Source organism: Ornithorhynchus anatinus, chromosome 3 (genome assembly GCF_004115215.2).
Source record: "Ornithorhynchus anatinus isolate Pmale09 chromosome 3, mOrnAna1.pri.v4, whole genome shotgun sequence".
Classification (NCBI taxonomy): domain Eukaryota; kingdom Metazoa; phylum Chordata; class Mammalia; order Monotremata; family Ornithorhynchidae; genus Ornithorhynchus; species Ornithorhynchus anatinus.
In genome coordinates this window covers 120,661,157-120,682,723 of record NC_041730.1, presented here as the reverse complement: position 1 = coordinate 120,682,723, position 21,567 = coordinate 120,661,157, and the positions used below count along the sequence as shown (strand labels likewise).

Sequence of the window (21,567 nt, the reverse complement as noted above, 5' to 3'; positions counted from 1 at the left end):
ATCTGTTCTGCCTCCTACCTAGACTATGAGTCCCATGTGGAACAGGGACTGTGTCCAACCCGAATAACTTGTATTCTCCTGAGCGCTTAGAACAGGGCATGACACCCGGTAAGTGCGGTGAGCCCACAACAAGCTGCCTTGTTAGTGACTGTTTGTGATCCCACAAACAACAACAAGGAAGAGGCTGGCGAAGGCACTGCTGGGCTTTACTTGAGGACAGGTGATTGCTGGCCTGTGGGGGGTGGAGCTTGGCTTAGCGGAAAGAGCCTAGGCTTGGGAATCAGAGGACATGGGTTCAAATCCCAGCTCTGCCATTTGTCTGTGTGACTTTGGGCAAGTCACTTAATTTTTCTGTGCCTCAGTTACCTCATCTGGAAAATGGGGATTAAGACTGTGAGCCCCACATGGGACAACCCGATTACCTTGTGTCCACCCCAGCGCTTATTACAGTGCTTGGCACATAGTAAGCGCTTAGCAAATACCACCATTATTATTATTACTACCCAGTAATGGGCCTGGACCAATCAATGGCTGTCACGTACAGCCACAGCTGTGACGCCTAAGGCAGATAAAAGGCGCTGGTTTTGAATCGCGAGGAGGCAGACGGGAAGCAAGAAGCAGCAGAGGCATGAGAGATGCAGAGAGAAGCAAGCATTGGAAGAGCATTAGCAGCAGGAGAGCAGCAGGAGAGCAGCACTCAGAAGGAGCAGAAGGTGGAAGCAGAAAAAGAAGCATTGGCAGAATGGGCTCCTTTGACAACAGACTGGTATTGGACCCTCCGTGGAGTGGTTTGAGTGAGTGTGTGTATGTGGCACTCCCTCGCACGCTGGTAAAACTAAGTAAAAAACTTTCCACAGTAACCTGCTGATCAGAAGTATGGCTTGACGTCTACTACGTGTCACCGAGCCTCCCCCGGTTCGGGGAAGTCCTTGTTGGCACGAGATGGGGGTTCACGACAGTAAGCCCTTAAAAAAGTACCATAAAAAAATACCACCGATTGATTACTTTCAGTTATCCAATTTCAGCAGCGGTCTGGGTATCTTGCTGCCATTCACTGTCTCACATGTCCCACCCAGCAATAAGTTGCAGTGAGCAGATAGCTTCAATGCTAGGAGACTGACTAGCTTCACTGTTTTCTATGTGTTGGTATTTGTTAAGTGCTTACTATGTGCAGAGCACTGTTCTAAGCGCTGGGGTAGATACAGGGGAATCAGGTTGTCCTACGTGAGGCTCACAGTTAATCCCCATTTTACAGATGAGGTAACTGAGGCACCGAGAAGTTAAGTTGACTTGCCCACAGTCACACAGCTGACAAGTGGCAGAGCCGGGATTTGAACCCATGACCTCTGACTCCAAAGCCCGGGCTCTTTCCACTAAGCCACGCTGCTTCACTGTTTTGTTATCCTCTCTGGCCATTTAATGTTGAATAAGTGATGGTAGCAGATCTGCTTATGGAATCAGACAGGGAGAGCCCAGGACTCAAAAACGAAAAAGAAAGTTAGCCAGCACTGTAGTACTGAAGATACTTAGTTCGGTCTGCAGCCTGAAGGCAGACTGCTCCCTGTTGGACAGTCATCCTAAGGACAACCTGTCCTTGGAGAGATTCAATTTTTTACCTCCTGGTCTATCGTTTTCTTGGTCAGCGTGCTGTCGAGGTAGCAGATTTCTGCTAAAAAAAATTTAGCTCGCTGTTTTTTGGTTAGGTGAACAGCTTTCCTGGTGTATATACATTTCATCTGGTTTTCTCTAGACTTATGTTCGGCCCATAACATCTGGATGACTTAACTAGGAGATTTATGACATAAAAAGTGGTTATCAGATACTCAAAATGTCATAATGTCATGGGCTGTTCTAGCTCCTCTATGGCAGTGGAAGCACAGTAGGTGAAAGGAGTCAAAAAGTTCACTCTCCTGCCTACACCAAGAGAGCTGTTAGTTGGGGTTGCTTACCTCTTTAAAGAAATCACAATAGGGACTTAAATACCCTGAAAAACTCTGAAGTATTGGAAACTCTCCAGGTATGATCCTGAAAGGAGAATCTGGTAGGATGACCTTCAAATTAGAAGTGTTGTTCCCATACAGGAACAGAGATCAACCTGAGATTAAATAAACCCCCTACAAATTCTAAAACAATCTAAGGATCTTACATATTGCTTGAACAAATTTCCTGGGCCATATGGTATTGCTTTTGCAGCTTCTGTATTTAAATGGTATTTTAAAAGGACGTGTCCTATGGAATAAGGTAATATTGCTTACTTTCCAGAGGAAGTGATACAGTAACAGGCTTTTGCTACCATTAAACATCGGAAGTGTTAGGTAATCATGAACTACACTGTTCCATTTGTTTCAGTCAACAGGAAAAATAAACCCAGCACTTGTTTATTCAGTTTCACAAATTTTGTTTGACAGATTGAGAGTGTTTGGATTTCATTTATGCCAAAAATTGTAAATGAGGGGATAAAATAGTTTGGTCTAAAACGGACTTATAAACAGCCATATGCTGAGGGTGTGTACCACTTACGACAAGCAAAGCTGAAAATATATACTGTGAGCAAGGAATATGTCTACCATCTCTGTATTATAGTTTCCTAAGCACTCGGTAGAATGCTCTGCACACAGTAAGCACTCATAAAATACCACTGACTATGCTCTGCACACAGTAAGCACTCATTAAATACCACTGACTGATGGACTGGTTGTCACAGTCCCTGTCCCAAGTGGGGTTCACAGTCTTAAATCCCCATTTTGCAGATGAGGCAACTGAGGCACAGAGAAGTGAAGCGACATAGCGGACAAATGGAGGAGCCGGAATCACGACACAGCGGACAAATGGAGGAGCCAGAATCAGAACCCAGGTCCTCCGACTCCCAGGCTTGTGCTCTTTCTACTGGGCCACACTGCTTCGAGTTTCATCCAGGTTCCACTGGAAATGTGCAGAGCGGCTTAGGACTTGGTTCTGCTTCTGATCAAGCAACCTGATGCTTGCGGCTGGTGTTCTCAAACTCTGGTTCCTCTACTGATTGTAGTGAGAAAGAACCCTGCGGCTACTGATATGTTCACTGTCTGGAGTTCCAACCTGCGTATGAAGTATTCCATGGGTCAGTATCGCCTGACAGATGTTAAGGAAGTCTCCTGGACAGATTTGGTTTGGTCCTATCTCTCTATCAAGGAAGTGGGCCTTGATCATTCAGGAGGGATTTATTGAGTGCTTATTATGTGCAAAGCACTGTACAAAGCACATGGGCGAGCAAAATGCAACAGTATTAGCAGGCACATCCCCTGCCCATAACGAGTTTACAGGGGAAGGCAGATGTTTAAATAAACTATGGATATTTCCAGCCCAAGGAGAAGTCTCTGTTCACACGTGTGGGTCTATTTGTCTAATTTTATTTCTTCATTATAGGACAGTAGTCTGAGGTTAGGGACCAAATCTACTAAAATAACTGTGCTCTTCCCAAGCGCTTAGTATAGTGCTCTAAAAAGAGTAAGTACTCAGTAAATACTATGATGAAGATATTTGTTAAATGCTTACTTATGTGTCAAGTCCTGTTCTGAGCACTAGTATAGATACAAGCTAATCAAATTGGACACAGTTCCTGTACCACATGAGGCCTCAATCCCCATTTTACAGATGCGGTAACTGAGGCACAGAGAAGTTAAGTGACTTGCCCGAGGTCGCACAGCAGACAAGTGTGGGAGCCAGTATTAGAACCAGGATCCTTCTGACTCCCAATGCCAGGTAGTGAAGCCAGGTTGAGAAGCAGCATGGCTTAGGGGTAAGAGCCCGGGCTTGGGAGTCAGAGGTCATGGATTCTAAGCCTGGCTCCCTCACATGTCAGTTGTGTGACTTTGGGCAAGTTACTTAACTTCTCTGTGCCTCAGTTCCCTCATCTGTAAAATGGGGATTAAGACTGTGAGCCTCACGAGGGACAACCCGATTACTCTGTATCTATCCCAGCGCTTAGAACAGTGCTTGGCACATAGTAAATGTTTAACAAATACCAACATTATTATTATTATTATTATTAGTGTATACCAGGGACTGGGATAGATACGAGATAATTGGGTTCTGCCCTTCCTGCTTCGTGTTGCACCAGGAATAAAAGTAATATCCTAGTTTCCTTTACAAACTATTAAGTAAGAAAATCATCAATCAGTGGTATTTATTGAGCACTCACTGCTCGGGAAAGTACCAAAAAAAATCATTAGTCACAAGGAACTTACAGGCTAGAGGGGAAGGCAGACAATAAAATAAACTATAAATACATAAGTAATAATAATGACTGTAGTATTTGTTAAGTGCTTACTATGTGCCAGGCACTGCACTAAGCGCAGGGGTGGATAAAAGCAAATCTGGTCGGACACAGTCCCCGTCTCATGCGGGGCTCACAGTCTCACTCCCCATTTTACAGATGAAGCAACTGAAGCCCAGAAAAGTTAAGTGACTTACCCAAGGTCACACAGCAGACAAGTGGCAGGGCTGAGATTACTTGCAGGTTGAGAGTGGAGTGAATTTAAAGTGCTTAAAGAGTACAGATCCAAATGCAGGGGTGACACAGAAGGGAGATGGAGTAGGGGAAGTGAGGGATTAGTTGAGGAAGGCTTCTTGGAGGATATGGAATTTTAATAAGGCTTTGAAGGTGGGGAGAGTGATCATCTGTCAGATAGAGGGGAAAGGGAGTTCCAGGCCAGGAATGGGCGAGGGGTCGGCGGCAAGATAGACGAGAATGAGGCACAGTGAATAGGTTGGCATTAGAAAAGTGAGCAGGCTGGGTTGTAATAGGAAAACGACGAGGCAAGATAGGCGGAGGTAAGGTGATTGAGTGCTTTAAGGAGTTTCGGTTTGATGAGGCGGTAGATGGGCAACCACTGGAGGTTCTACGGAAACATAGGCTGAACTTTTTCTAGAAAAATGATGCAGGCAGCAGAGTTAAGTATGGGTTGGAGTGAGGAGAGACCAGAGGCAGGGAGGTCAGCTGATGCAATAGTCAAGGCAGGATAGGATAAGTGCTTGGATCAACTTAGTAGCAGTCTGGATGGAGAGGAAAAGACAGATTTTAGCAATGTTCTGAAAGTAGAACCAACAGGATTTGGCGACAGATTGAAAATGTAGTTTGAATTAAAGAGATGAGTCAAGGATAATGCCAAGGATAAAAACACGAGTTCCTCACAGTGAAAGCATCTACTTCCCCTCTTTCTGGCCCACGTATGTTCTAACGCATGAGACATATGGTATCTCTTGGTCAACTAAAACTGTGAGGAGTATTACATCTTCTACCAGCTCTGTTCAACAGCTATCTTTGTTGACTGTAGAAAGAGTGTCCTGAAGATGTTTAGTAAGACTTCAAGGAAATGACCGTAACAACCCAATGAGAAGTCATCTTTCTACAGCAGTCAGCCAATCATTCCTATTTATTAAATGCTTACTGTGTGCAGGGCACTGTGTTAAGCGCTTGGGAGGGTACAATATAACAGAGATGGTAGACCCATTCCCTGCCCACAATGAGCTTACAGTCTAGAGGACTTACAGCATAAATGGAAGACAGGATGCCTTGTACATAAATGTAAGTCCTTGTTATATTAATGCCCAAGGAGCAAACTTCTACCGTCTACCATCTTTGGGGGGCAGTGAATTCATGTTCAGATGGGACTGCAGCTTTCAGCAGTTTGCATCTAGATATAAAGTTAATTCTCAAGGAAGTTCTTTCAGGAACCACTTTCTCATATGAAAAAGATACAGAGAAAAAAAAAGATCCCCTGAGGGACCACCACCTGTGGGCAAAAGCCCTGAAAATCTGCCTTTGGATCTTAGAAGCAAATCACGAGAGGTTGTGTCCACCTCAACTTCCCCAAAAACTTCAAGAACACCTAGAAGAGAGAAGCAGCATGGCTTAGTGGAAAAAGCACAGGACTGAGAGTCAGGAGAGCTGGGTTTTAATTCTACTCTGCTACTTGCCTGGTGTGTAACCTTGGGCAAGTCACTCGACTTCTCTGTGCCTCAATCTCCTCATCTGCAAAATGTGGATTAAATACCTGTTCTCCCTCCTATTTAGAATTTGAGCCCCAAGAAGGACGGAGACTGTGTCTGAACTGACTGCACTGGATCTATCCCCAGCACTTAGAGGAGTGCTTGGCAAATACCACAAATTATTATTATTATAAGAGTGTAGAATCCAATATCTATCCTTATACATATGTACGTACTTACATTTCAATGTTAGATATCAACCAATGGTATGTATTGAGCATTTACTGTGTGCAGAACACAGTACAATACAATAGAGTTGGTAGTGTCTCCCCCGATTAGACTGTGAGCCCATCATTGGGCAGGGATTGTCTCTATCTGTTGCCGAACTGTACATTCCAAGCACTTAGTACAGTGCTCTGCACATAGTAAGCACTCAATAAATACTATTGAATGAATTAATGAAAAGATAAAATCCCTGCCCATATAACCCAAAACCATAAACGCAAGATCCACTCAATCCCTGACAGGAAATTATCATATATGAATCCGCATCCTGAGGGGCAGTGTACAGGCTTGATCCCTGCCCTCAAAAAGTTTCCATTGTGCCAAATACCAGATCTTACATAAACACACCAATTTGAAAAGTAAAAAAGGTAGCTGGTATCCTCATTCTAGCTGATAAGGAATGGAGGCAAAAATAGCCTGTGCTTACATTCTCTTTCGGAGTCACTCAATTCATTCAATAGTATTTATTGAGCGCTTACTATGTGCAGAGCACTGTACTAAGCGCTTGGGATGAACAAGTCGGCAACAGATAGAGACAGTCCCTGCCGTTTGACGGGCTTACAGTCTAATTGATCATTATTGAGCATTTACTTTGTGCAGAGTTCTGTCCTAAGCACTTGGGAGAGTACAATACAACCAAGTTGGTAGATACGTTCCCTGCCCACATGAGCTTACAGGCTAGAGCTGGGGGTTCCTTCTCTTTTTGCAGAGAACATGACCAAGTTCTTTCTCTGACACAGGTGATCAAATGGAAATTTCTTCAAATACCGTACTCAGCAAGTGACTCAAAAGTAATGAGTCAAGCAGTAGGCGAGCTGAGAATACCTACTTGAATGAGAATCATCTTCACACCCAGGTTCTGCTCCAGCGAAAATTTGCATAGCAGGCAAGATTACAAAACATTCACAGACTGAACACAAATATGACTAGATGAATGAAATAAATTTGGCTGACTCAATGTGAGTCTGCACTAGTTTTCTAAAAAGAGTATGCTGATACTGTCTGACAGGTATTTGATGACAACATCCCTTCAAAGTGATTTAGAAATATGACTATAGGGAAAATGAAATTGTATGTAAAAAACAAAAATGAACTGTCATTAGCACTTACCTTTACAAATCTCTCTGGACTTCCAAAACTAGCTAAAGTTATTTTACACAGCAGTGTCATCACATTACCAAACTGATTAAACATCCTCTTGGATGAGGCAATGGGCACTAAGCCTAGCAAGTTAGACATACTCCATACACTACTCCTCAGAATATTGTTATTATTATTATTATTATGGTATTTGTTAAGTGCTTACTGTGTGCCATGCTCTGTTCTAAACACGGGGTTGATACAAGGTAATCAGGTTGTCCCACGTGGGGCTCACAGTCTTAATCCTCATTTTACAGATGAGGTAACTGAGGCACAGAGAAGTGAAGTGAATTGCCCAAGGTCACACAGCAGACAAGTAGCAGAGCCTGGATTAGAACCCACATCCTCTGACTCCCAAGCCCATGCTCTTGCCACTAGGCCATGCTACTAGCTTCATTTACTTTCATCTAAGCCCTCCTGGTAAAAAACACAAGAAAAAAAATTAAGGTACAGATCAGAATTCAGACTTTCATACAAAGGAAAAAACATCTCCCTTTCAGTGCTAAATAAGCTCATGAAAAGCTCCACAAAAATCAATTAATGGTATTTATTGAGCACTTACTGTGTGCAGAGCACTGTATTAAGATCTTGGGAGAGTACAATACAGCAATTCTGACTATTTACAAAAGCATCTAACCTTATTTTCCCTCCTTTCTGCATTATCTATACAGTTAAGTCTGTACCTCTAAAACATTTTGGTACTCACCACCCCAACATCACTTTTTTGCACATATTCTTGCATTCTATCCACCCTGTGAACGACCTGTGATTTATTTTAATGTCGGTCTACCCCTACTAGAAGGTAAACTCTTCGAAGGCAGGAACTATGTTTACCTACTCAATTATACTCTCCCAAGGGTTTAGGAATGGAGGGCTATGCAAACCATAAACCCTTAATAAATATAAATGATTGATTAAAAGCAAAGCTCCCTGTAAAAGCACAAGCAGCAAGAATATGCCAGGTCATTAAATATGCCAGGTCATTAAACATGCCTGGTCATTCACTTCTGTACAGAACAATACATATCTTGCATTTAGCATTCAAGCTAACATTCGAATTAGTTCCAAACATGTAGAGTAAATATTGGAACAAAAACAGCTCACACAGTTATACTCCTCCAGACTCCCCGCAAAAAATGGAGAATAAAAAGACTGAAGAATGCCAATTGTTCTTTGCATTATTAAAGGGAAACTATACCCCCTGGATTAAGGTTAAAATTTGCCCTGGGAAAACACTTTTGGTTTTCCCTGCCCAAACCACAGTTCCAGAGCTTTATTTCTTCAAAGATCATAAATACCATAAATAACAACTATGCATAATGGACAGAGATAAAGCAACTCACTGCCCTGATTTCATGAATTATCAAACATCTTATCATTGTTATCATTATTATATTTGTTAAATGCTTAATATGTGCCATTCATTCATTCAATAGTATTTACTGAGTGCTTACTATGTGTAGAGCACTGTACTAAGTGCTTGGAATGTACAATTTGGCAACAGATAGAGACAATTCCTGCCCAATGACAGGTTCACACTATACTAGGATAGATAAAAGATAAACAGATTGGACACAGACCCTGTCCTGAATGGGCCTCACAGTCTCAATAAGAGGGATAGGATTCAATACCCATTCTGCAAATGAGGAAACTAAGGCACTGAGAATTTTAGTGACTTGCCCAAGGTCACACAGCAGACCCATGAGGAGCAGCATGGCCTAACGCAAAGCAGAATAGCCTAGCAGAAAGAGCATGGGCCTGGAAGTCAGGGGACTTGGATTCTGATGCCAGCTCCACCGCACATCTACTGTGTGACTTTGGGCAGGTCGCTTAACTTCTTTGGGCCTTATTACATCTTTAAATCTGGGACATGGACTGTGTCCAACCTGATTAGCTTCTATCTGCCACAGTGCTTAGAACAGTACTTGATACATAGGAAGTGTTTAACAAATACCATAAAAAATAGTACCAGAGCTGGCGTTAAAACCTAGGTTCTCTGACTCTCAAGACTGTGGCCGAGGCCCAACTGTTTCCCTGATTCTTATGGTCTTATATGATAAAAGCCAATTATCATTTATGAGACTATGATCAGAGTTGATGGTACTTTCACGGTCTTCCAAGTCCAGCTTCCTTTCTTGCATTTCCATATTAATAATAATAATAATGCTTGTTAAGTACTCAATATATGCCAAGCATTGTATTAAGCACTGGAGTACAAGATAATCAAGTTTCTGGTTCAATCCCCAGTGAGGCAGAGAAGCAGCGCGGCTCAGTGGAAAGAGCCCGGGCTTGGGAGTCAGAGGTCGTGGGTTCAAATCCCGACTCCGCCACTTGTCAGCTGTGTGACTGTGGGCAAGTCACTTAACTTCTCTGTGCCTCAGTTACCTCATCTGTAAAATGGGGATTAAAACTGTGAGCCCCACGTGGGTCAACCTGATCACCTTGTATCCCCCAGCACTTAGAACAGTGCTCTGCACATAGTAAGCGCTTAACAAATATCAACATTATTATTACCCCAGTGCTTAATGCCTGGCATATAGTAAGCACTTAAATACCATAATTATTCTTATTATTATATGAAGAGAAACTGCTCCCACAGCCACCAGTTCCTCAGAATTCAAAACGCCTCAGAAAGATCAGGAGGGCAATTAAGGGCAGCAAGAACAGGAGCAGTTTCTCTCTTTCTTTTTATAATGGTATTTGTTAAGAGTTCACTCTGGGCCAGACGCTGGACTAAGCACTGAGAGTAGATACAAGTTGGACACAGTCCAATGGGGCTCACAGTCTTAAACCCCACTCTAGAGATGAAGTAACTGAGGCACAGACTTGCTAAGGGTCACACAGCTGACAAGCGGCAGAGCCGGGGGAAGAATCCAGGAGAGTGGGTAGAAAGAAGGTGGGGAATGTTGGGGGGAGCTCGTTGTAAAGATGCAGCGTGGCCTAAAGAATACACCACAGGCCCGGGGGTCAGAAGGACCTGGATTCTAGTCCCGGCTCTGCCACCTGTCTGCTGTGTGACCTTGGATAAGTCATTTAACTTCTCTGTGCCTCATTTACCTCATCTGCAAAATGGGGATCAAGTCTGAGCCCCATTTGAGGCAGGGACTGTGTCCAACCTGATTATAATAATAATAATAGTGTTGGTATTTGTTAAGCGCTTACTATGTGCCAAGCACTGTTCTAAGCGCTGGGGTAGACACAGGGGAATCAGGTTGTCCCACATGGGGCTCACAGTCTTAATCCCCATTTTACAGATGAGGTAATTGAGGCACAGAGAAGTTAAGTGACTTGCCCAAAGTCACACAGCTGACAAGTGGCCGAGCCGGGATTCAAACCCATGAACTCTGACTCCAAAGCCCGTGCTCTTTCCACTGAGCCACGTGCTTCTCTGATTATCTACCCCAGTGCTTAGTGCCCAGCAAAGAGTAAGCGCTTAATAAATATCATAGTTATTATTATTGGGCAGGGAATGTGTCTGTTATATTGTACCCTTCCAAGTGCTTAGTACACTGCTCTGCCAACAGTAAGTGCTCAGTAATAAGATTGAAGTGCAGGGTTAGAGCCTGGGAGAAGGGGAAAAAAGCATAGTGATGGTCTCTTACTTCTATATATTTCCAGAGGCCTAACACAGTGCACACTAATACCTAGGTTTTTTAATTCAGTGATTTTATTCCCAAAGCACTCTCACATTACTTATCTCATTTTTGCCCTCTCAATAATAATAATTATAGTGCTTTCATTCATTCATTTGACCGTATTTATGGAGTGCTCACTGTGTGCAGAGCACTGTACTAAGTGCTTGGGAAAGTATAATACACTGATAAACAGTGACATTCCCGGCCCACAACCAGTTTACCGTCTGGGTGGGAGAAGGGGTCGGGTGGAGACAGACATCAAATAAATAAAATTATAGATATGTACAAAAGTGCTGTGTGACTGGGAGGGGTATTAAGTGCTTACTATGTGCGAAGCACTGTTCTAAACACTGGGGTAGATACAAGCTAGTCAGGTTGGACATAGTCCCTGTCCCACATGGGGCTCTCAGTCTTAATCCCCATTTTACAGATGAGGTAACTGAGATCCAGAGTAATTAAGGGAATTGCCCAAGGTCACAAGCAGACATGTGGCGGTGCCAGCGTTAGAACCCAAGTCCCTCTGACTTCCAGGCCTGTGTTCTATCCACTAAGCCATGCTGCTTTCCATTAACCCAGTGAGGTAGGTAATGGGAATTGAGCACTAATAACTGCTCAATAAATGCTGTTGATGGCATTTGGCATTTGTTAAGTGCTTACTATGTGCCAAGCACTCTTCTAAGCACTGGGGGGGATATAAGGTAATCAGATTGTCCCACATGGGGCTCACAGTCTTGATCCCCATTTTACAGATGAGGTAACTGAGGCACAGAGAAGTTAAGGGACTTGGCCAAAGTCACACAGTACTTTATTATTTGCAGAGCAATGTACTAATCACAATTCCTAACCTTTAAGGATCTTACAACCTAGCTGGGGACATAAACACTAAAATAAATTACAGGTAGGGTGAAGAAGCAGATGTTAAAGATATGTACATAAATGCTGGAGTAGGTGACTGGGGTTGAGTACCCAAGTTCTTGAAAAACTTGATGTGATGAGAAAGTACTAACGTAGCAGTTGAGGGGAAATAAGGTGGGAAGATGGAAGATTAATCAGGGAAGGCCTCCTGAAGGAGATGTTATTTCAGAAGGGCTTTGAAGATGGGGTGGGGAGAGGAGGGATCTACCAGATAATAATAATTGTGGATTATGGTAGAAGACAGGACGTTCTGGAGAAAATAAAACCATAGAGTCACTACGAATCGGAAACGACCTGATGGCACTTGATAATAGTAATTACTTGTTAAGCACTTTCTATGTGCTAAGCACTGTTTTACGCACTGTTCTAAGCACTGGGGTAGGTACAAGCTAGTCAGGTTGGACAGAGTCCCTGTCCCACATGGGGCTCTCAGGCTTAATCCTCATTTTACAGATGAGATAACTGAGGCCCAGAGAAATTAAGGGAGTTGCCCAAGGTCACACAGCAGACATGTGGCGGAGCCAGGGTTAGAACCCAAATCCTTCTGACTCCCAGGCCCGGGCTCTTTCCACTAAGCCATGCTGCCTCTCACACATCTCACAGATGTGAAGGGAGAGGACGTTTTGGGCAGAGGGGAGGGAGTGAGCAAGAACAAGAAGTCTGTGGCCAGAGATCAGAATGAGGTACACTGCAGTAGTAAAGTAACATTTTCAATTGCTTATTCTACTCCCTGGAAACTGTCAGTAACTGATCCAGAATGTTGTCTCCCCCTTTCTTCTGGCGCTCGCAGAAAGCGACCTATACTGTCCCAAGTAACCTGAAGGAAGATCCAAGTGCAATTTCAACCAAAAATCCACCCCTTGGGCAAAACATGCTTGGTATGGAACTTTTAATTCCATGTGGGAGAGGGACTGTGCCCAGCCCAATTTGCTTGTATCCACCCCAGTGTGCCAGTACATGCCAGGCACATAGTAAGCATTTAACAAATACCACAATTATTGCTATTATTAATTAGAACGATCGAGAAGCAGCATGACCTTGTGGAAAGAGCATTGACCTGGGAGTCAAACTATCTAAGGGGTTTTTTGTTTGTTTTCTGGTATTTGTTAAGTGCTTACTACGTTCCACGCACAAATTAATCGGGTCGGACACAGTCCATGTCCCACGTGGGGCTCACAGATTTAATCCCCTTTATACAGATGAGGTAACTGAGTCATGGAGAATTTAAGTGACTCGCTCAAGGTCATCCGGCAGACACGTGGTGGAGCCAGGACTAGGACTAGGTTCTCCTGACTTCCAGGTCTGTGCTCTATCCACCAGACCACACTGCTTTTTACTCCAAACCCAGTTTCACCACTTGTCTGCTTGTGACCTTGGGCAAGTCACTTAAATTCCCTGAGTTAACTTCCCTTATCTCATCTCTAAAATGGGGATTTAATACTTTGAGCCCCATTGGGACAGGGACTGCATCCAACCTTATTATGTTTTATCTACCAGTGCTTAGTACAGTGCTTAGTACATAGTAAGTGCTGAACAAATATCATTTAAAAAATGACAGAGGGGAAGAAAACAAGGGAGATAGACAGGGGGAGGGGATCTTTTTCCAAGCCCTCAAAAACCAAATCTGATTTGGGAACCTGAAAAAAGGAACAACGATCTTTATTTAATGCTTCCCAGAAGAGTAAAATTCCCACTCGGGGTTGGGGAATGGTTTCAATTTCCATTACTCTAACAGACACGTAGAGTGCTCATCGAAATGGAATAACAGTCTTACATAATCAAAAGGGAGGGGAGTCTTACAAATCAGTGGGCAGAACAATCAGAAAAGTACATTCACAACTTGTTTTGTCTCTTAAATTAAAAGTGTTCTCGGCCCACATTTCCTTACAACCTCCTTACTCACTATTTTGACAAACTAAATTCAACCCAGTAAAAAGCGCCAGTGATTTTAAAAGGGTTTTTTTTTTCAATTAGTTAAATCTAGAATTTATGAAACGATTCAAATGCCTATCTAATAACGAAACCACTTTTCTTCTCTTTGCGGTCACAAACAACATTTAAGGTTTTCTTAGGTAAGTACTGTACAGAGCCCACGCTTTAGAAATGCACCATGTGATCATTGCCGAATTGTACATTCCAAGTGCTTAGTACAGTGCTCTGCACATAGTTAGCGGTCAATAAATACTATTGAATGAATGAATTTTAAACTGATACAGAGTGTCCCCAGGAGAATTACCTAGAAAAGACCATATACCTCCCATTTTTCGCACCCAATTACAAACGCATTGGGACCATCTCTTCAATCCTTGTTTTTCTTTTTAAACCCCGTATCTTTCATTTCCACTCCTGTGGTGTTCCACTAAATAAATTCCACTGATTCATCTCGGTATTCTAAAATTCCGGGCACTATCTCCCAACCACTGTTACTCAAAACACTGGACAATCTTTTTTTTTTTTAGAATTTGATTTATGCATTTATTTTTTGGTTAAAAAGGCCTTTAATCCCATTCCCACCACTCCATCCCCTCCCCGAGGCAGCGCCAAACCAAAGACGCCGTACCACCCCCATCCCCTCACCTCTTTTAATACGCAGCATTTTCCCACTGGAAAACCCAAACAAGTAATTTACGACCACGTCCTTCCCCTCACCCCAATACCTCCCCATTAAAAACCCATTAATACCCCGAGAGTTGCCCTGGTAAACAGAAGCGGCGTGGCCTAGTGGACAGAGTTCGAGCCTGGGAGTCAGAGAAGGACCTGGGTTCTAATCCCACTTCATTCATTCATTCAACCGTATTTATTGAGTGCTTACTCTGTGCAGAGCACTGTACTACGCGCTTGGAGTGTACAATCCTATTTATGTTGTTAATGAGGTGTACATCCCCTTGATTCTATTTATCATGATTATGTTGTCTTGTTTTTATCCGTCTCCCCTGATTTGACTGTGAGCCCATCACTGGGCAGGGATGGTCTCTATCAGTTGCTTAATTGTCCATTCCAAGCGCTTAGTAGAGTGCTCTGCACATAGTAAGCACTCAATAAGTACTACTGAATGAATTCGGCAACAGAGACCATCCCTGTCCCTCCGCTCGCCTGCTGGGTTGACCTTGGGAAAGTCCCCTCGCTTCTCTATCCTTCAGTTACCTCATCTCTCAAACGGGGGTTAATAATAATAATGTAGGTATTTGTTAAGCGCTTACTATGTGCTAAGCACTGTTCTAAGTGCTGGGGTGGATTTCTGGGTAATCAGGTTGTCCCAACTGAGGCTCCCAATCTTCATCCCCATTTTACAGATGAGGTCACTGAGGCCCAGAGAAGTGAAGTGACTTGCCCACAGTGACACAGCAGACGAGTGGCAGGGCCGGGATTAAGATTGGAGCCCCATGAGGGGCCGGGGCTCAGTGGAAAGAGCTCGGGCTTGGGAGTCAGAGGCCATGGGTTCGAATTCCGATTCTGCCACTTGTCAGATGTGTGACTGTGGGCAAGTCACTTCACTTCTCTGTGCCTCAGTTCCCTCAATCTGTAAAATGGCGATGATGACTGTGAGCCTCACGTGGGACAACCTGATGACCCTGCATCAACCCCAGCGCTTAGAAGAGTGCTGTGCATATAGTAAGCGCTTAACAAATACCAACATTATTATTACCCCAGCGTTATGTGCGATGCCTGGGACAGAATGGGGGTTGCACGGATACCGTTCAAAGAAAAAAGGGAAGCCTTTCCTCCTTAGGTAACCGTCTCCATCTGTAGTCGGTGTGGAAGCACCGTGGCTCAGTGGAAAGAGCCCGGGCTTGGGAGTCAGGGGTCATGGGTTCGAATCCCGGCTCTGCCACTTGTCAGCTGTGTGACTGTGGGCAAGTCACTTCTCTGGGCCTCAGTTACCTCATCTGTAAAATGGGGATGAAGACTGTGAGCCTCAAGTGGGACCACCTGATGACCCTGTATCTACCCCAGCGCTTAGAAGAGTGCTCTGCTCGTAGTAAGCGCTTAACAAATACCAACATCATTATTATTATTTGGGCACTGCCCTTTCCCCTCCTGTCCCCTCCTTTGGGTTTGGGCAACGGGCCCAAGGACCTGTTAGGGCCCGGTCCCCTCTGCCCTCTCTGTTCTCAGCCCCTTCGAGCCCCATCCCGCCCCTGCAATTTCCTCGAGCTCCACCGTTCAACGAGGTGCCCGTGCCGACCCCCGACCCCCGGGAGGAGGCAGGGCTCTCCCCAACTCACCGGTCCCGCCACCGTCGCATCCTCCCCCGCCACGGCTGCTATGGCTACGGGGAGCCAAGGCAACCACTTATCGCGAGGTTTGCCGTATCTTCTCGCGCCGGGGGGGGGCGGGGGGGAAATCTCGCGAGAGTTGGGCCGAGCGAGTGGAGGCCAAATGGCGGCCTGGTGGGCCAAGCCCAGAGGGCAAGTGGGGCCAGCGAGGGAGCTGAGCCAACCACAGGGGATGTGGCGGCCCCAAAGGGGGGCGAGCCCAGCCTCCGTTTCCCTGCAGCATGTAGGGAAACCAGACGCTCTTCATAATAATGTTGGCATTTGTTAAGTGCTTGCCCTGTGCCAAGCATAAGCATTCATTCAACCATTCAACAATAACATTAATAACATTAATAACAATAACATTCAACAATTTGTTAAGCGCCTACGATGTGCAGAGCACTGTTCTAAGCGCTGGGGTAGATGCAGGGTCATCAGGTGGTCCCACGTGAGGCTCACAATCCAAATGCCCATTTTACAGAGGAGGGAACTGAGGCACAGAGAAGTGACTTGCCCACAGTCACACAGCTGACAAGTGGCAGAGGCAGGATTCGAACCCATGAATAATAATAATAATGTTGGTATTTGTTAAGTGCTTGCTATGTGCCAAGCATAAGCATTCATTCAACCATTCAACAATAGTTGGTATTTGTTAAGCACTTACTATGTGCAGAACACTGTTCTAAGCGCTGGGGTAGACACAGGGGAATCAGGCTGTCCCACGTGGGGCTCACAGTCTTAATCCCCATTTTACAGATGAGGTAACTGAGGCACAGAGAAGTGAAGTGACTTGCTCACAGTCACACAGCTGACAAGTGGCCAAGCCGGGATTCGAACCCATGACCTCTGACTCCCAAGCCTGTGCTCTTTCCACTGAGCTTAATAATATTTATTGAGCGCTTACTATGTGCAGAGCACTGCACTAAGAGCTTCAAATGGACAATTCAGCAACAGATAGAGGCCATCCCTGACCAGTGACGGGCTCACAGTCTAATCGCGGGAGACAGATTGACAAAAACAAGACAACATCATCACGATAAATAGAATCAAGGGGATGGACACCTCATTAACAAAATAAATAGGGGAATAAATAATATATACAAATGAGCACAGTGCTGAGGGGAGGGGATAAGGAGCAGAGGGAAAAGGGGCTTAGCTGAGGGGAGGTGAAGGGAGGGAAGGGGGAGGAAGCAGAGAGGGAGCAGAGGGAAAAGGGGAAGCTGATTCTGGGAAGGCCTCTTGGAGGAGGTGAGCTCTCAGGAAGGCCTTGAAGAGGGGAAGAGAGTTAAGTTGTCCCACGTGGGGCTCACAGTCTTCATGCCCATTTTACAGATGAGGGAACTGAGGCACAGCGAAGTGAAGTGACTTGCCCAAAGTCACACAGCTGACAAGCAGCGGAGCCAGGATTTGAACCCATGATCTCTGACTCCCCAGCCCATGTCTCCTTCCACTGAGCCACACTGCTTCTCTTGTCACTTTGAAGATAGTGCCCACCAATTATACTAATCATTTATTCATTCAGTGGCATTTATTGAGCCCTTACTGGGACCCATGGGACAGGGCCTATGTCCAACCCCATTTGCTTCTATCTACCTCAGCGCTTAGGACAGTGCTTGGCCCATTATAAGCGCTTAACAAACACCACAGTTATTATTAATTATTATTACCAAGGCCTGGCCTGAATCCTGATAAAAATAATAATAATGTTGGTATTTGTTAAGTGTTTACTATGTGCAGAGCACTGTTCTAAGTGCTGGGGGAGATGCAGGGTGATCGGGTTGTCCCATGTGAGGTTCACAGTCTTAATCCCCATTTTACAGATGAGGTCACTGAGGCACAGAGAAGTTAACTGACTTGCCCACAATCACACAGCTGGCAAGTGGCAGATCCGGGCTGTGGGGTCACCCCCGGCAGGCTGGGTTAAGGTTGGGGTTCAGTCATTCAATAGTATTTACTGAGCACTTACTATGTGCAGAGCACTGTACTAATCGCTTGGAATGGACAATTCGGCAACAGATAGAGACAATCCCTGCCCATTGACAGGCTCACAGTCTAAATGGGGGAGACGGACAGCAAAGCAAATCAAAACAAAACAAAAACAAGACAACATCATCAAGATAATAGAATCAAGGGGTTCTACACCTCATTAACACAATAAATAGACTATTAATTTAGGGTTGAGGGGTTGGTCTCCAGTGTATCATTCATTCATTCAATCGTATTTATTGAGCGCTTACTGTGTGCAGAGCACTCTACTAAGCGCTTGGAAAGTACAATTCAATAGCAAGTAGAGACAATCCCTGCCTAACAAGGGGCTCACAGACTATAATAATCAATGATGGTATTTGTTAAGCCCTTACTATGTGCCAAGCACTGTTCTAAGCGCTGAGATAGATGCAAGGTTATCAGGTTGTCCCATGTGGGGCTCAGTCTTTATCGCCATTTTACAGATGAGGTAACTGAAGCACAGAGAAGTTAAGTGACTTGCCCAAAGTCACACAGCTGGCAAGTGGAGGAGCCGGGATTAGAACGCAAGTCCTCTGACTCCCAAGCCCAGGCTCTTTCCCCTAAACCACCCCTTCTAGACGGTAAACTAGCTGTGGGCTGGAATGTGGCTACCAACTCTGTTGAATAGTCCAAGCACTTAGAACAATGCTTTGCATCCTGTAAACACCTAATAAATACCGGTGATGAAGAATGAACTAGCTCAACTTCTGGGAGGAGTTTTATCAAGAGCAATATTGTAATCTTAAAGAAACTGAAACGTCTGGATGGAAGCTCAGGCTTTCTCCCCAATGTCTACCTAGTAGTTGGGGTTCTCCAAGGTGTCCGGGAAGAGTGCCAGATTAGGACCAAAAATGGAAAATGAAAGATCACCTGGAAGAAAAAGTAAGCCGGTTATGTAGTGAGCAGTCTCTACAGGGCACTGTGCAAATTTTTAGGAGAGTGTAATAGAGGCAAGGCACGAGCCTTACCCCTAAAGAGTTTACAGTCTCACAGGGGAAATGGGAAGACCCAGAATTATTGGATTAGGAAAGAGAAATTCAACCGGAGCAATGGATAAATAGTAGAGTACATAATAGCACATAAATTCAACTTACTCCCTTATACCTTGATCTCATCTATCTTGCTGCCAACTTAATTGCCCACATCCTCCCTGTGGTCTGGAACACCCTTTCCCTTCATATCTTCAGACCACCACTCTCCCCATCTTCAAAGCCCTATTAAAATCCTATCCTCTCCTAGAGTCCTTGACAAACCCCTCCTTTCCCCATGCAATTCACCCTCCCTTCAACACAGTATGCACTGTGTCCCTTAATTAATTAATTAATGTTGGCATTTGTTAAGCGCTTACTATGTGAGAGCACTGTTCTAAGTGCTGGGGTAGATACAGGGTAATCAGGTTGTCCCACGTGAGGCTCACAGTTAATCCCCATTTTACAAATGAGGTAACTGAGGCACAGAGAAGTTAAGTGACTTGCCCACAGTCACACAGCTGACAAGTGGCAGAGCCGGGATTCAAACCCATGACCTTTGACTCCCACGCCCGGGGTCTTTCCACTGAGCCATAAGGACTCTGATACTCCATCCCCACCCCCAGTAATTTAGCACTTATGTAAATATCCTTATACCTTGCCATTTTCCTTACCTGTAATTATTTTACATATCTGTCTAGGCAGACCGGAAGTTCCTTGAGGTCAGAGATTGTGTCTACCAACTCTCCTGTACTGTACTCTCCCAATGGCCATAATACAGTGCTCTGCACACAGTAACTCCTCAGTAAAATCCATTTTGATTGATTGAATCCACTTCTAATAGCCTGACCGAGACTGAATGTCCTGGGAGGGTTTACACTGCACTTCCTACATAGGACTCCAAGGCTATTCTTTTTGAGGAAAGTTACTACATTTTTGACTCACATTCAACCTGTAGTCCACTCTTGATAAAGGTGGAAGCAATGTGATCTACAGTGACAAACAGGTCTGGGGGTCATAAGACTGGCTTTCTAGTCGCAGTTGTGTCACTGGCCTGCTGTGTGATCTTGGGGAGGAGATAATAATAATAATAATAATGTTGGTATTTGTTAAGCGCTTACTATGTGCAGAGCACTGTTCTAAGCGCTGGGGAAGACAGGGTAATCAGGTCCCACATGAGGCTCACAGTCCTAATCCCCATTTTACAGATGAGGTAACTGAGGCACAGAGAAGTTAAGTGACTTGCCCACAGTCACACAGGTGCCAAGTGGAAGAGCCAGGATTTGAACTCATGACCTCTGACTCCCAAGCCCGTGCTCTTTCCACTGAGCCACGCTGCTTCTCTAATAATTGTAGCATTTGTTAAGCACTTACTAGGTGGTTATAATTATAATTATGGTATTTGTTAAGCACTTTCCCAAGTGCTAGAATAGATATTAGATAATAATAATATTGGTATATGTTAAGCGCTTACTATGTGCAGAGCACTGTTCTGAGTGCTGGGGTAGATACAGGGTAATCAGGTTGTCCCACGTGAGGCTCACAGTTAATCCCCATTTTACAGGTGAGGTAACTGAGGCACAGAGAAGTTAAGTGACTTGCCCACAGTCACACAGCTGACAAGTGGCAGAGCTGGGATTTGAACCCATGACCTCTGACTCCCAAGCCCGGGCACTTGGTTCACAGCCTAACTGGGAGGGAGAACACTTACTGAATTTCCATTTTGCAAATGAGGGAACTGAAGCACTGAGAAATTAAGTGACTTGCCCAAGGTCACATGGCATTTGAGTGGCAGAGCAAGGATTAGAACCCAGGGCCTCCCAGGCCCACGCTCTTTCAACTAGGCCATGCTGCTTCTCGAGGTCTCTTAACTTCCTTATGCTTTAATTTCTTCATCTGCCCAATTTACTAAGGGAACAGCTGTAAAAAGGCAATTCATATGCATGGCAGTGCCCTGTAGAAATGAGACCAAGCTCTCTTCCAACTCAACTCAGGAATGCTTCTGCTGCCACATGTAAATTTTCCTTCAGAGCAAAGAGATCAGAGTGCACCTGCACAGTGTTTGAAATAAAATGGTAGCTTCTCCCAGTAGACATTCACAGTTGCCATACCTCAGCCCAGCTGTACTTCAGTCATGTTATTTCCTATGAAAATAACAGGACTAGTCTCGCCCTTTTTAACCTTGGTTGGTTTCCGGTGACCTTTCCCGTGTGTCAAAGTCATTTTTAATTAATCGTCTCCAGGATCTGCCCACCAGCTCCAGCCTGGCACTGTCTGTGAATCGTGATGCTCTCTTTTTCATCCTGCAGTTAATAATAAAAATATTTATACAAGCTCGCTAGGTCCCACAATGTCCCTATTAGGCAAAGAAGAGGCACTGTTTATTCCATTTTA

General features: G+C 44.5%; 1 protein-coding gene across 4 annotated transcripts in view; it reads right to left on the bottom strand.

Moving 5' to 3' along the window:
• USP54 (ubiquitin specific peptidase 54) overlaps positions 1–16,204 on the bottom strand; it is a 128,620-nt gene extending 112,416 nt beyond the window's left edge. The window contains exon 1 of one of the 4 annotated variants that reach the window (XM_029060220.2): positions 16,169–16,204. The gene's annotated coding sequence lies outside the window, so the exon portion shown is untranslated. The remainder of the gene's footprint in view (positions 1–16,168) is intronic. The other 3 variants (XM_029060219.2, XM_039911569.1, XM_029060215.2) reach the window with 3 other exon arrangements.
• Between the last annotated feature and the right edge of the window lie 5,363 nt (positions 16,205–21,567).